At 41.0% G+C, this 14,922-nt stretch overlaps 1 protein-coding gene and 2 long non-coding RNA genes across 10 annotated transcripts in view; 1 reads left to right on the plus strand and 2 right to left on the minus strand.

Annotated features, from left to right (window-relative positions):
• Positions 1-14,922, minus strand: part of LOC142889198 (uncharacterized) — a 265,120-nt gene that overhangs the window by 203,557 nt on the left and 46,641 nt on the right. The window lies entirely within an intron of this gene.
• The window catches only part of LOC142889185 (NLR family CARD domain-containing protein 3-like), a 256,712-nt gene that overhangs the window by 32,636 nt on the left and 209,154 nt on the right, over positions 1-14,922 (plus strand). The gene's annotated exons all lie outside the window — the stretch shown is intronic.
• LOC142889195 (uncharacterized) lies at positions 1,738-2,188 on the minus strand. The gene is made up of 3 exons (XR_012926814.1): positions 2,073-2,188; positions 1,935-2,000; positions 1,738-1,857 (listed from the first exon to the last, which is right to left on the minus strand). It is a non-coding gene; the product is annotated as an uncharacterized LOC142889195 (long non-coding RNA).

Below are 14,922 nucleotides of genomic sequence, written 5' to 3' on the forward strand. Positions count from 1 at the left end.
GCATGCAAGCTGACATCAGGAAATGGGTATGTAAGATTGCTAATCTTTATTTCATTAATTATGTCATGAAAAATTTTAAATTTTTCAAGTAGTCACAACGTATGAATAAAACATGTTTTGTACAAAGTGAATTGAGCTATTTACTTAGAAATCCTACATAGATTTAATCAATGCGCATCAATACTTTGCTTTTCTAGATTGCACAGTGTCAGGCCAGGCCAAACGTGCGACTCTCAAAGAGAGAACAAAGTACACGCCTATTACTGTAAGCTTGACAGCACAACTGCACAAATAATGACATCAATCGAGAGTAACCCTTGTTTAACAATTTATTTCTTTAAGGTCCAACAACCATTTGAATTGGTTGGAATGGACCTGATGCGCCTGACTGTGACAGAGGACGGTAATCAATACATTTGTGTAATGGTTGATTATATTACCAAATGTGCAGAAGCCTACCCTCTGAAGAGTAAATCAGCAGAAGAGGTCACCAGTTGTATTCTGAAATTTATATACACATATGGTGTACCTCAGAGACTGCTGACAGATCAGGGGACAGAGTTCAAGAATAAGGTGAGAACCAAACTGTTCATTGCTATATTCCTGTGCTTTATATAATGCACCTGTTTCTGTTCATTTGATCAACAGCTAAATAGACATCTGTGTGAGGTAATGGCCGTTAAGCGGAGCTTTTGCTCTCCGTACCATCCTCAAACAAATGGTTTGGTGGAAAAACTTAATGGCACCATTCAGAGGGGAGTTACTTACTTTTAACACATTTTCTATGTTGAAACAAGTGACTTTAAGAAACATTCTTTTCAGATCTTTAAACATTCTCTGTAAATCCAAGCCAACATCCTGGGACAAATTTTTAGACTCAACAATGTTTGCACTGAGAACAAAGATGAAATGCATGTGATGCTCACCATGGGTACACTTCAACTTTGAGAGACAGACTGTGTTGAAAGAAAAAGAAAAACATCCAGGAAAATGCATTGCATGATTTTCAAAGAATTTATTGATATCATGGTGCAAAAAATGGGTATTTCAATCACACCTGTGATGTATTGAGGGATTAAAAAAAAAAAAAAATCAAAGGAAAATAAAATTAAACACAAAGTGGGCACAAAAAATCATTCTCCAAGTCAGGCCTGTTCATACATTCCCAGTGGAACCAAAATGTGCAAGCAACATTTGACCTGAAATAAAATAAAAAGCATGTTAGACATTTCTTGTGAATAAAAAAATTACAAAATTCTTACCCATTGGATGACTGGAGAATCCATGTCCCCACATTCCTCATTGCCGCATATGCGGCAAAGCTCTCCTAAATTGTCTGCATAAGGTACAAAATGAATTACAGCAGATTCCAAAAGCCTTAAGACAATTCATGCACAGTCAACTTACCAGAGTTGTCTAAAAGGATTTGAGCCATTTCCTGGCGAATTTCTGCAATAGCAGGTGGATCCGTAGAAAAGGAAAGTGGCTCTCCTTTCAGGAGCAATTCTGAAATCTTAGAGGAAACAAAGTGAGTGACATCTTGTAAAATGTCAAATGTCAATTTCCAAACACTTACTTTGCAAATTATAACCCCGCAAGATGTTCCATCCTTCTGAGTGGGGTGTGGAAGTGTCTCGCAGTTCCAGTGAGAAATATTAGTCATATGATTTCTTAAAAATGCTCTAAAACAAACAAAAAAACAAAACATATGCAAGCGCGTATCTTATCAATATATTCCTTAGCCATTTGTGTGAAGAGATTGGCCTACCTTGTTGAGTCCCTGCACCAACACAGTTGTTCAGCCGTTGCGCCAAAGGGGTCAATCAAAATGGCTCGCGCCTCACTTGGATACATGACCTTTTACAGGAAGCAGACTATAAAGCATACTTCAATGCCATGTTGTAACTGTTCATATTAAAACATAGTACACTTACCACGAGCAGCCAGTGATTGTTCTCACAGACTGCCCCAACTAAACAATCCCACTCGGAGATGTTGAGCTGCAAGTAACCATAATTTTAGTGGTCGAGAAGCCAGGCTTAAACTATCAACTTGTAAATTGTGAAGCTTACCTTTTTCATTTTTTTCACAGAGCCTTTCCATATTTCCGTCATGGCGAATGAATCGATAACATACACCTTCTGCTGAACTTGGGTCGTTAGCCAGTGGAAAAAACTGTTTAAAATCTGGACACGAGGAAGAGGAAATTAACATTATTTATTTAACGTTCAGCAACAAGAATCTCATCAAGATGTTGTCGACCTCACCTCACCAACAAGCTCTTTGTTGGGGGCCAATGTTTTAATGTCTGAGGACTCTGGAGCGTCGTTGGAGGTCTTGTCTGTTTGCGTCGCCACACGTGCTATGGCAAAGATAAATTCTGAATCATCAGCTCACGGTTGTCCTCGATCTGAGTTTGGGGGTGCCCTCTCTATCCGAACTCCCACTGTTGCTTTCGCAAAGTGAAGTTGTGCGGGAGCAGCGTAACGACCCCGCTTTGAGGGGCTTATTTGAGCATGTCTTACCTGCCACAGAGATCGCTAGTGCTGCGAATGGTTACTTATTGTTTAATGAGCTGCTTTTCAGAAAGTGGGTGCCTGTGGGTGAGGACACGGTTAAAGGGGATTTTTCAGCTAGTGGTCCCAGACAAGATGAGCCCCCTGGTGTTGAAAGTGGCACATGATGAATGTGGACATTTTGGTGTGCGGAAAACGTACCTGGGCATCCTGAAACATTTTTTTTGGCCGCGTGTCAAACGTGATGTATCCGCCTACATTAAAACTTGTCATGTGTGCCAGCTCACAGGAAAGCCGAACCAGAGTCTGAAGCCTGCGCCGCTGCAGCCGATTCCGGCTGAAGATGAACCATTTTCGCACCTCATCGTGGACTGTGTGGGTCCGCTGCCGTGCTCGAAGTCAGGTTGTAAGTATATGCTTACAGTCATGTGCCAAACAACTAGATATCCGGCGGCGTATCCCCTGCGGTCCATTACAACTAAAGCAGTCGTTAAAGCACTGACTCAGTTTATTTCAATATTTGAGTCGCATGTTCGAGCTGTATCTCAGCCTCTCCATTCACTACATAGATGGAGAATGGAACCTGAAAAGCAAATGCCTGGAAACGGCTTACTTACCGGACAACCATACAGCAGAGATAATTGCGAAGGACTTGGCTGAATTACTGGAGTCATGGGGTCTGGATGAAGACAAACTCGTGTACATCACTACTGATAGCGGTCCTAACATCGTGAAAGCCACAGCACTCAATCACTGGACTCAACTCCAGTGCTTTGGGCACCGTCTACACTCTTGCCATCGGTGAGTAGCTTGTTACTGTACTGAATTAGAATCAGTTTTTATGGCCATGATTTGGCACACAATCTAAACCAAATCTTTGACCAATTATATAATATTATTGTAAAACTTTTAAATCAATTAAAAAAAAAAAAGTGTATCAAGATAAGTCTATCATTTAAGTTATCAATTAAAATTACATGATTTCATCAATAACATGATGGTTTAAAAACATGATTACATGATGGTTAAGATGAATTACTGCAAGCTTCTATTATTACATGACACAGGTGCAGCATCTAAAGACCAGAGAGTGGAACGGGCTGTTGCGATCTGCAAAAACGTTGTTGCAGCCTTTACCTATTCATGGAAAAAAAAGCGGGATCCTGCTGAGGCACAAATACAGTGCGGGGTCCCCACACACAAGCTTTACACAGAGTCGCTGACCAGATGGGGCTCTCGACAAAAAATGATTGCAAGAGTCCTGGAGCAAGAGAAGCCAATCTCACAAGTCCTTGCTGCAGACAAACGCAACCGGCACCTGGTACCAACCTGGCAGGACACAGAAGTGTGGGAGTCCATGAATGAGGCACTAGGTCCTCTGGTGGACTTCACAGACAGCCTCTCTGGGGAGTCATATATGACTGTGTCTTATGTGAAGCCTGTGCTGCATCTGTTCCACTCTCAACAACTGCAAGTGAGAGAAGAAGACACACCTCTCACAAAAGAGATGACGACCAAAATAATGGAATACTTTGATAAGAAATATGCAAATGCTGACACCGATGACATGCTTGACATGGCTACCATAGTTGACCCCAGATTCAAGATGGAGTACATCAAGAAAGACAAGGTAGAAGCCATCAAAACAAGGGCAGTGACTGAAACCTTGGATGCTGGTCAGTTCCGTACAGTGGCTTCAAGTAGCAGGTGGGTTAATAGGATGAACGAGAGTGCAATGCTTCCTTTTAAAATAATGAAGCTAATTATATAACTTGCACAAAATCTTTACTTTGAAAATATCTTAGCACAGTTAAAATAATGTGTTTAAGCATAGCAAACTACATAACTACCTAAATAACACAATGTATAGCATTATTTTATTTCAGACATTTCAAACCTTTTTTTAATGTCTCTGGAACTTATTTGTGCTCTACTCCATCTCTGTCTGTATGTCTCTCCCCTTCTCTGTTCCAGGTGCAGAGCCAACAGGTGCAGCTTCCGCTGGAGAACATATTCCACCTGGAAAGAAGCCGCGGAAATCATTGGGAATTTTCTTCAAGAAACAGTGCCCTGCCCCTGATGCCTCACAACATCTCATTTAATAAGCATTTTTCCAGCCAGTCTTCAGACATTTGCAGATTTAAATTTGATTTATAAAGTACTGCACAATTTGGCTCCAGATCCTCTGGCAGAGTTCATCAGCCAAAGAAACAGCTCTGTGCGTGTCACTCCAGGCTCTGTCAGAGGTGACTGTCTCATTCCTTTGCACAGGAGCACTTTTAGTAAATCGGCCTGGTCAGTGAGGAGTGCTAATGCAGGTACCGCAGGACATTAAGCTGCTTACAACATACATGGCTTTCTTAACAAAATTGAAAATGTGGCTTGTCAACACCTACAGCTGCCAACACCAACAGATAAGCCTGTTGGGATGTTTTTTGAGGTTTCAATCAAATGTTGTGTTGCAATATAATGTAAAGTCTTAGCTTTTTTCTTCTTCTTTCTGTTTTTTAACTTTATAGTAGGTGTTTGAATGTGATTTTTTTTATCGTGTGCTCTTGGCTCTCTGAACAGCTTGTCATGTATATGTTATATGTTAATGCCCTATCCACCGTTCAATCATGTATTTCTTTTTTATATGATTTTTATTCTGGCTTTTTTAACCATGGCTGTTCATGTGTTTTATAAAATTGTATTGTCCCCTTTCAAATAATATTAAAAAAAAGATAAATTCAGAGATGTGTGTTTTTCTCTTCAGACATGACTTGACACAAAGCAGTAAATTCATAGTAACGTACCTCCGAATGTGTAATGTTTTCAGATATGGATTAGTGGCAGTTCCTCTTCACCTTTTGGTGTTTTTTCATATTGTTTGTGAAGAAGAAAAAAAGTCACTAAAAAGCACTTTCCAGATTCTTTTGCCCCATGCCTCCTTTTGAAAAAATCCTGGAAAAGACCTAAAAAAAAAAAAATGGCATACCATTATTCTCATCTTTTATATTCCATCATAAAAAAACAAACAATCTAACTCAGAATACCTAATGATTATGTTAGTTTATGTAAATTTGTTTAATTTGTTTTGTGCAGTAGTTTACATGGTGAAGGTCAGAAGCTCCAGAAAATAAATCATAAAATTAAAATATCTGCAGCTGTTCACTGCCTTCTGACTGAATCGGAATCAGCAACCTCTTATGGCCAAATGTGCCTGAACTAGAAATGCAATAAATTACCCTACCGGACCATTTCTTGTTTCACTGACAGTCCTGTGTTCTGGGATCTTGTCAGTTGTTGCACTGCCTGCTGAGGCTGCCTCACTGGTGGAACTGACTGCGCTCCCTGTCCAACAGCAGCTTCTCCTGAAGTTCCCTGTCCGCCTGGCCTGACATTTGCAGGTACACTGTTACTCCACATTAACAACAGATTTTGTGCTGTGTTGATAATGTCTCTTAATTGGACCTGAGTAAGAAAAAAGACAAAATTGAATAGCAAATGTGAAAGACTTGTTGTGATTTCACAGAATGCCTGCAAAATAACTTCCTCTTCTTCTGAGCTTGAGTCAACGTCCACACCAAACAATAAGCCAGTCTAGACCGATGCGAACCACACTTGTACATCTGATCTCGGGCAAATGACTGCTTTTAAATAATAAGCATTATTATAAGGCTCTATTGAGTGTTGTCTGTTATTTCTGAATAACAGACCACTGCTAGTGACACCGCTCTGATCCAAGAGGCTATGCAAGATATTTTGCTTATGGTTCTTTTTTTTCTTTTTTAACCTTGATTAAACAGCTTCAGAGTAATAGTGCTGGTTAAATAATAAATGACTTGTAACTTGTAACTCTTATAAAATAACCCGGCGTCCCAGCTCTCGCCTCTGCGGCACCGCCACACAAACGTGCCCCATAACCCCTAATCTCTTATTTATGACAGGTAAGACTAGGAAAATGCATACGTCATAATGTGTGTACTTGTGATAATCCATCAATCCACTGACTGACTCCCTGCTAGATTCGTTGTAAGCTATTGCACGAGTCTGAGAAAAGAGTTTGTGAAGAACTAAAACTGGACTTAACTTACAGCAATTTAGGCTGTACAATGGGCTAATTCACACGCCAATTGGCACAATTCATAAATCGATGAAAGTTGTATTTTGGTCAACATTAGATCTCAAATTATGTTTGTTTTTTAGTTTTTTCATATTTTGCCACTAAAACGACTTCTAATGCAAGGACGCTAATGCAAGCAGTAACTGAGTGTCACCGGCCCGGCTCGTTATCGTGCAAGCAAAGCAGTACGTCTGTAGTCCATAAAGTGTATATTATTTAAAACAGTACAATTTCATGAAATACATAAATGAAAAAAAAGTTGGATGTGTTATTTACTTTACCTGTGATGTTTCACCTGCGTCCGTAGGTGCACTGCCGTCAGCCATCTTTGGTGCATGCGCTTTTGGAGCAATCGGTGTTCGATTACCTTCCCCTCTGACCTGCCTGTGACCTATGTGACATCATTTTAGCACTTTTCTACTCGTACCCATAAACTTGAATTCGTCCTCAAAGGGAAGACTTTGTAGTCGTAGAAATAAGAGTTGTATTTCCAAGACTTTGCACTCACAACTTTTACGTTCACACTCACATAAAAACAATCCTAACTCTCAAAATTATAGTATGAGCATCATAATGACAGCAGAATTTTGTGTACAACTTTTTTATTGACATACAAATGTTTAACATTACGAATGGTTAGAATCATGGAGACATCTTTTTGACAGTTATCTTACTCCATATGTGCGCGCATGCTTTGGTGCTGCAATACTTTCAACCAGACAGTGAGCAGAACAATAGCATTAAATGACATGAAATAGTTCTTCAGACCCCTAGCCTCTGATCTGGCCTCAATGGTGAGACTACATGCAGTGAGTATACTGTCCGGGGCCTCCAGTAGTTACCTGAGAGGGGATGCAAAGAGCTGTTTTCTCTTTGTAGATGGCCCAGTGTTCTGGGCTGGTACTAAAAAGTGAGTAAAGGTGATTGATGCAGCCAATAAAATGTTGCTACTTCAGGGCTTGTCTGTGCAGCATGCACACCCACACAATTTAAGAGTTAAAACAGTCACAATAGGTTAAAAGTACAGCATTGGTTTGTATTTTGTGTTTTTCAAATAAAAGACCATTTTGTCCCCAGTCATGTGTTCGTCATTCAAGGTTGTTAAAAAATTACTGCTATAATATTGTATCGTATCATTATCGTGACCTTCATATCATGTCGTACCGTATCGTGAGATTGTTTCACCCTTAGTACTAAGTGCTGAAAGTTTGGAAAATGCTTAATCTTTACTATGTTTAGGTTTGGATTCATGGCTTTCTGGCCTGCAGTGCACAGTAAGTTATGACTCAGTCTGTGTATATCATGAGCTTTCTCCTCTCTTTTCTTAGAAAACTCTGCAACACACATGAAGACTACAGTCAAGAGATCATCCAAGACTGAGAGAAATGGTAAGCTTTTGTTTTCGCAATTAAAAAAACGCCTTGCTCACCTAGTAATGTAACACTCGTTAAAGAGGTGTTTTGATAAATCACTCTTATTGACTCTTTACTGATAAAGCTTTTATTGTACTTACAGTAATGAGCGTCGAGTTGTTCTTAAACTTGAGTAAAATAATTTCATAATGAATATGCGTTGTTATTTTTGGCATTCATTTTTTCCTGTTCTCTTATTCATTTTCATTTTTGGCCTGGCACTTATAGAGGAAACACTGCACTAGTGCCACAAGTGTTACTGTTGCAGATTCCTGGCTGCCAGCACAGGTGCAATCATGGGAGGCTGCCAGCGCAGGTGTAATGATGATGGCACCAGGTGCACGCAGATAGGCACCGTGGGGGTGTATGCTGTGTTTTTTTGTGCCCTACCCACTTCCCTCGTCTGCGGACTCCTCCGGGTTGCCAGATCGACCCTCTTTTTTTGTGGTTTTACTGCGGTGCATGCACGCGTACGTCGCTAGTTTTTTTTGGTTGCTGTGCGGGAGTGTACCTGGGGAGGACGGTCGAGGGGTGGGGAGTGGCTAAGAGGGTGTGTGGGGTCCGTGAACCGATGGTAGCTGCCCCTAGCTCTCCCTTGGCCGTGTCCAGTCTTTCATCTAGTTTGTTTTTGACCTACTTGTTTCCAATAAAGCTTTTGTACTGTCACCACTGCTTTTCGGTCTGGTTTGTTGAGAGATCTCGGGAGGCGTGTCTGCTGGTTGCCAGAAGTCATCAGGGAAGTACTCAACTTGGTGTGAGCCGCTGTGGAACGGTTAAAGGTCCACAGAGCACTTCCCACTGGCAACCCGAGACATTACTACTACGACTACAAAAGTCACTACTATTACTGCTACTGATGTGGAAGTTACTACTACTGCCTCCACTGATGCTGCCGCTACGACTACTACTACTACTATTGTACAATTTATGCATTTTCTTGTTTAATGTATCTACTGTTACGGCCATCGGCCGTCTCGCTTCCTCCCTCTGTGCCATTCACCTTCTCCCTGTCTTGAATTATGCAACCCTCGACCCTGCCTGCAGTCTGCCGCTCAGCCAATCACACGCGACCAATCGTGGGACAGCTCCGTACTTATTCAGCCACTTCTCTCTTCGGTGCGACCCCCGTGATCCCGAGCTCGGGACTAAGCGGGTATGGAAAATGAATGAATGAATGTTACATCTTTTGTAGTTACATTTACACAGTATCACACACATCTTCGCACACTGCACTCACATCACAACAGTTCCACCTACAATTTCAACCGGTTCATAATCGGAGTACGACTTTGTTTTCAATTATAATAGTAATAATAATAATTATTACAACTGTTGTGCTCGCAATTGCGATGGTTTCAGCGGAGCGGTGAGTTTTACTTACGCATTCAGACGGTCTGCAATACTTTGCCACGCTTTTGCTCTCTGCTTAATCGCTGTAGCGGTGTTGCCTTTTTTTTTTACTTTGGTCTTTAACCTCCTCGAGGATTTCTGCCTCGGACGAGGAAAAGTAAGCCGCTCATGTTGTCATGGTGAATCGGTGAATCCGAGCTCGATAACAGGGGTCTGAGGAAGGCGCGTGCGCGCACTTATCCAGGATAGGTTTCAGCTGGCTTGATTAATCCGTATGCTCTCATCCTGGATGTGTTTTTGTGCAACCAATTCAGCCTGGACACACATGTTGTGAATTGGTTGAGTTCGGCTTACTTACTCATCTCGGATGACGGAATCATACAACGTTTGGAATAATTTAATTATATTATTTCAACTTTTGGAATCATTTAATTTCAATCATTATAAAGAAATTAGTTGAGATAATGTTGCAATCATTTGATTATCTGTAACATAACTTATACTTTCCCATGCATCATATATAAAAATAAACATGCCGTATAAACATGAATACACATCAAAGAGTAACATGAGGTTGTTGTTGTGACAGCTGACTGTTCTGTCACTATTCCTCCAATTGATCATGCGTCCTGGCCACTTGGCCAAATGGTTAGCGCTCATGACTATTACCTGGGAGTCTGGGGTTTGAAGCCCGTCTGGGCCCTTTGCATCTTGCCACATTTATTTATTTACGCCTCACAAGCTGCAAATCGTTAGTTTATTATCACTGTACCTTTTAGTCAAATCAATGTCATTGTGATGTCTACTACTTTAAAGAATAGATATTTCAACTAGTCCCTCTTTTCAATTTTTAGTACCATAAGTGTTTTAATATTTCTGAGAAGTTGCATTACATGGTACATTAAGTGCATTTCTTCTAACCGTATGAATGATGCCCAAGTTTCAACTTCCTACCAATCATAGCACTAAGGTAGGATTACAGATAAAAACGTTGACAATTCCAGTGCTTAGGGTCATCTCTTTTTAGGTCCAAAGGTGCATACATGAAACAAACACATCATAATTCAATTGATCTTTATTGATTTTAAGATGTGTCATGATTTTGGAGCTGGGAGAGGAAAGGAGAATAATTATTACATTTTTGTTCCAGTCAGCATACAGTGTGCATTGAAATCATGACTCACCTTCCATTCAAGTTTTTTTTTCCCATTTCAAGGTTGAGTTTTCTGATCGTTTTCCTTTTTATTTCAGACTCTAATAAAATGTCTGCAGTATGGAAGTTAAACAGTGCCATCGGGTTTTGAATCTGAATTTATAACACATAATTTTTCTAGCGTCAAAAACAGACTTTGGATTTTTAGAACCAACAAATCTGTAGCACTGAATTTTGTTATTCATATGAATTGCTTTCGATGTTGAAATAAATTCAGTGGAAAAAAAAAATTGTTCACGTAAAAAAATTCAACATCTTAAAAAAAAAATGTTGTTCAGCTGCAAGATCGGGGTCAAAAGGGGAAAGCAATCGAGCCAGGACTCAATCCGTTCGACGTCTGGCAAATCAAGGTACGATGAGATTGGCCACGTGACATCACCTGGGTTGGTAGACATGGGTCGTGTTCTCATTGCCTCGCCACGCCTCGCTACGGTTTTCATTGGCTCTGTGATCACGAGACCGTGGGCGGAGTCGATGTGGTAAAGCGGGACAATTGTATCACACAGAACTGATGCTGTCGAAACCAAACAGCACAGCGATGGACAAAGTAGAGGTTGTTTCATACCTGCTGCTCGGTCTGTGGTTGCTCTTCTGTTAAAGAGAACAATTTTCTTCACTGAAGTCACAGTTGATCATTTATGCAGGCAACATTTATCATTTATTGTTTCATTTTTTGGGAGAGTAAATGTGTAGTTCTGTAAGACAGTCAAATCCACATCCTGAAGTGTTTTCTCTAACAATGGAAGTTCTTCAAAGACGGGGGTTACGACTGTATTAATCTCACCTATTTTAATTAACTATGGTATATTTGGTAGATATGGTATATATGGTAGATTTATCTGAGTAATGCTAGTACTCTTTACCTCTGAGTTGAATAGAAAAGATTGAGTATAATATCTCAACCTAGATGTCTGGGCTGTTCTTCTATGTTAAGAAGGTCACTGAATGCTTTGTCTATCTGCCATCACTGAATTAAGAGAGGGATTAATCAGAATCCCAAAGACCTTAGTTATATGGTAAGTTTCACTGGACATTATTCAAACCCTTAACCTCTGAGTTGGTCAGATAAGATTGGGTATCATGTTCAATAACCTCTGAATACTCCAACCCCGACATCAGGCTATTCTTCCATGTTTAATGAACAAACTGAATAGTTTTGTTAATTTATATAAACCATCCCTGAACTGAAGACTAATGTCAGATCACGAGAATTTAATTATTATTGAGTCTAAACTCTTAATTGTTAATCAAGTCTCTCTCAATCAAGATATAAAAGTAAAGTTATTATCAAATGGAGTCAGATTAAATTAATTATTATGTACTTTACTTTGAAATCCTCATCTTAACTCCGGAACGACGGAATACGTATTGGGGAGATATTACTATTTGTGTCTAGATATTTCCTCCCCTACACAATAAACGGAACGAGAACCATGGCGGTAGCGTCGAGCAAGGGTTTTTACATCACCCTCCCATCCAACGCCAGCTACAAGCTGTTTAAGACCAACAATAATTCATAGGCACCACCTTACGACAAAAACTGGTTTATGGCTTGACCTTTGACCTGCATATGCACCTGGAAATATGAATGGGAGGGGCTGGGTGGGGGGAGGGATTATGAAGGGATTATGAAGGGGAGGGGCTGAGTGTGTTGGGGAGGGGGGCTAAGTGGATCTGGAGGGGGGTTGTTGATAAAAGATATGACTTTTCAATCTGGGAAAGAAAGTGTGGATTGGTTGGGGGATGACGGCGTGTCAATAAAAGATATCTGATTTTGTAACCTTTGGACCTTAGAGAGGAAAGTGGGGTGTTGGGTTACGGGAATGGTGTATGTGTGTGTGTGTTTGCGGGTCTCACCGTGAGTATATTCGGCTGCTGCATAGTAGGTTACCTACTCTGCAGCATAAGGTAAAAGAAAAGTATTGGAAAAGATGATGATGAGTGTTGAAGCGGTAACTCGGAGCCCAGTCATCTCGACGATGATAAGCGGTTGTTAGACTTTGCCTTTTTTTTCTTTTTTTTTTAATGTCGGAAAGAAATACATTTTTTTTTAGAACTCACAACCGTGGCCGATGTTCACGAGGTTCCTTTTTTACCCACAGTCAGTGGCAATTATGGTTTATTAATTTATATTATTATCATTATTATTCACTGTGGCTAATTTAAATCACTTACTCACTCCTAGTCACTCCTGAAGAATTTGAGGGGATCCGTCTGACTCAGAGCGATTTTGGTAAAAAACAAACTGCAATTAACTTAAAGATTCTATACATGTGAAGTGTATTTCAGACATAAAGATATACTTACAGATTTTGCGGGTCCTTCAGATCTAGCGTTCGGAGGTTTAAGCGAACAGATAATGTTTAGTGACACTGAGGATTTTGTCATAAAAGGTAAAGAAATGGGCATTCTTCTTAAAAAATTTACATGAGCGTATTTTCTCTCGCTCTCTCTCTCTCTCTACCTCTAGCTCTACGTCACACCCACACAATCTTTACCATTTTTCTGAAGAGAACGTGGCTATAAGGGCGGAGAAGAGGAAGAGAGGAGAGCCTAGGCCTCTCGCGACGAGTCAAGTAATGTTTTTAAATGAAAGATTTAAACGAATAAATGATGTAATATTAAACCGAGTCTTTCCTTTTTCCTTGAACGTCGAAACAAATAACCCCGCACAGAAGAAATCTACTCGGGCCGAAGCCAGCGTCGCTCTACAGGTAGAGTATGTGTAATGGAAAAGTATTCTTGTGTTATTCTTTATCTTGGTTTATATTGTATGATCACTAGTAGCACGTGTAATCTGTTCATAGTAGTCGCATGGCCATCATGCGACGACCACATGAATATTGATCATATGCAGAGCTCATGGCGCACAGGCGCTCATGACTATAGTTACCATATAGTAGTCTTCTGTTTCCTGCTAACTTATACGCAGTGTATTCACTTTGTTTTATGGCCGGTCAGTGATGTGCTCATCCTCTAGGGCCTTGTCATTCTATGGGGTCTTTTGTCATCAAACCACATGATTCCCCTGTGCAGGATAGTGCAGGAAGCTGACCGTGAAATCATGCGTTTATCGTATAGTCGTTTTGTTTCTCTGTTCTCCTCCTTGTTCTTCCCTTATCCCCTCCCAGTCCAGTGTATAGGAGACTTTCTTCCTCCTTCCCTCTTTGCACTTGCACTCGCATTCATTTGAGCTGTTGCACTTGTTGCTTCCGTTCTGTTGGTTGTACTGTGTTTGTGCCTTGGAGCTCCGATCCCTCTGTTATTTGTCTGTTCATTAAATTACTTATTATCCCAGTATTCCTGCATCGGCATCTTCGCTCTTTTCCACCACAATTTGAAGTCACGAACAGGATAGCTGGAGACCCGTCAGTGAAACTCTGGGACGTCGAGGGTCGGGCCCACCAGGAACGGAGGAATCTCCTCGTTCCACCTCTACCTCGAACCAAGCATTCAGAGACGAGAGGATTGGCGTCTAGGAGTGGATCTGATCGGCTTCACGTCTATCCAAGCGAACCTGGAGGGGAAGTGCTGATTCCGAGATTGGGTGAGAAGTAATTGTTCTTTTCTCAGACACATCAGTGACCAGTAGGTTGCTTTCCTTGTCGTCTACGAACAGTCCCCAGGGCAGGACGGAGCGCATACGTTAACCGTGTCTGTCAGGTAGGTGTTGATTCTGAATCAACACTGAAATTCCCGCTCCACCAGAGCCGGAAGCTTTTGGTAGGTAACTACCAGAAGGGTGAGTTTTTTCTCCCCCTTTTTTCGCCAGAGTAAGAAAAAGGGGTGCACGGGGACGCCTGTGTATTTTCCGACTTGAAATTTTGTGAAAACTTAGTGGAAAGTCAGAGTAATAAGTCTAGACAGTGATGGGGAAGAACCAGAGCAAAGTGGCTGCTGCTGTTCCCCAGGGGGGACCAATTGTGGACGACATGAGGAAAAAGTAGAGTATGATTTCCCTGCAGGGGGATCACTGAGTTTGGAGGAATTGAGAAACCTCCGGGATAAATTGAAGATAGCAGAGGGAGAGATTACAAAAAAGAAAAAAACAAACAAATATGCAGTTCTGATCATAAAGAATCATGAAAGGTGTTTTTCAATTTGGAAAACTGAAGCAGAAGTCAGGGACTGGAAACAAGTAAAAAAACGTGTGAACAGCGCAGTCACAGGGGTGACAGAGATAACGGCGGAGGGTGGACACACTCACACACACTCCCTAGAGGAGGGAGAAAAGGAGACGGAGAAGCAGCCGCTCACACACGAGCATCCAAATGCACCAAATCGTCTGTATCCTTCTCTTACAGGCCCGAGGGACCCTCTCCTGGA

Source organism: Nelusetta ayraudi, unplaced genomic scaffold (genome assembly GCF_046127955.1).
Source record: "Nelusetta ayraudi isolate G7.1 ecotype Tasmania unplaced genomic scaffold, CSIRO-AGI_Nayr_v1 ptg000021l, whole genome shotgun sequence".
Taxonomy (NCBI): Eukaryota; Metazoa; Chordata; class Actinopteri; order Tetraodontiformes; family Monacanthidae; genus Nelusetta; species Nelusetta ayraudi.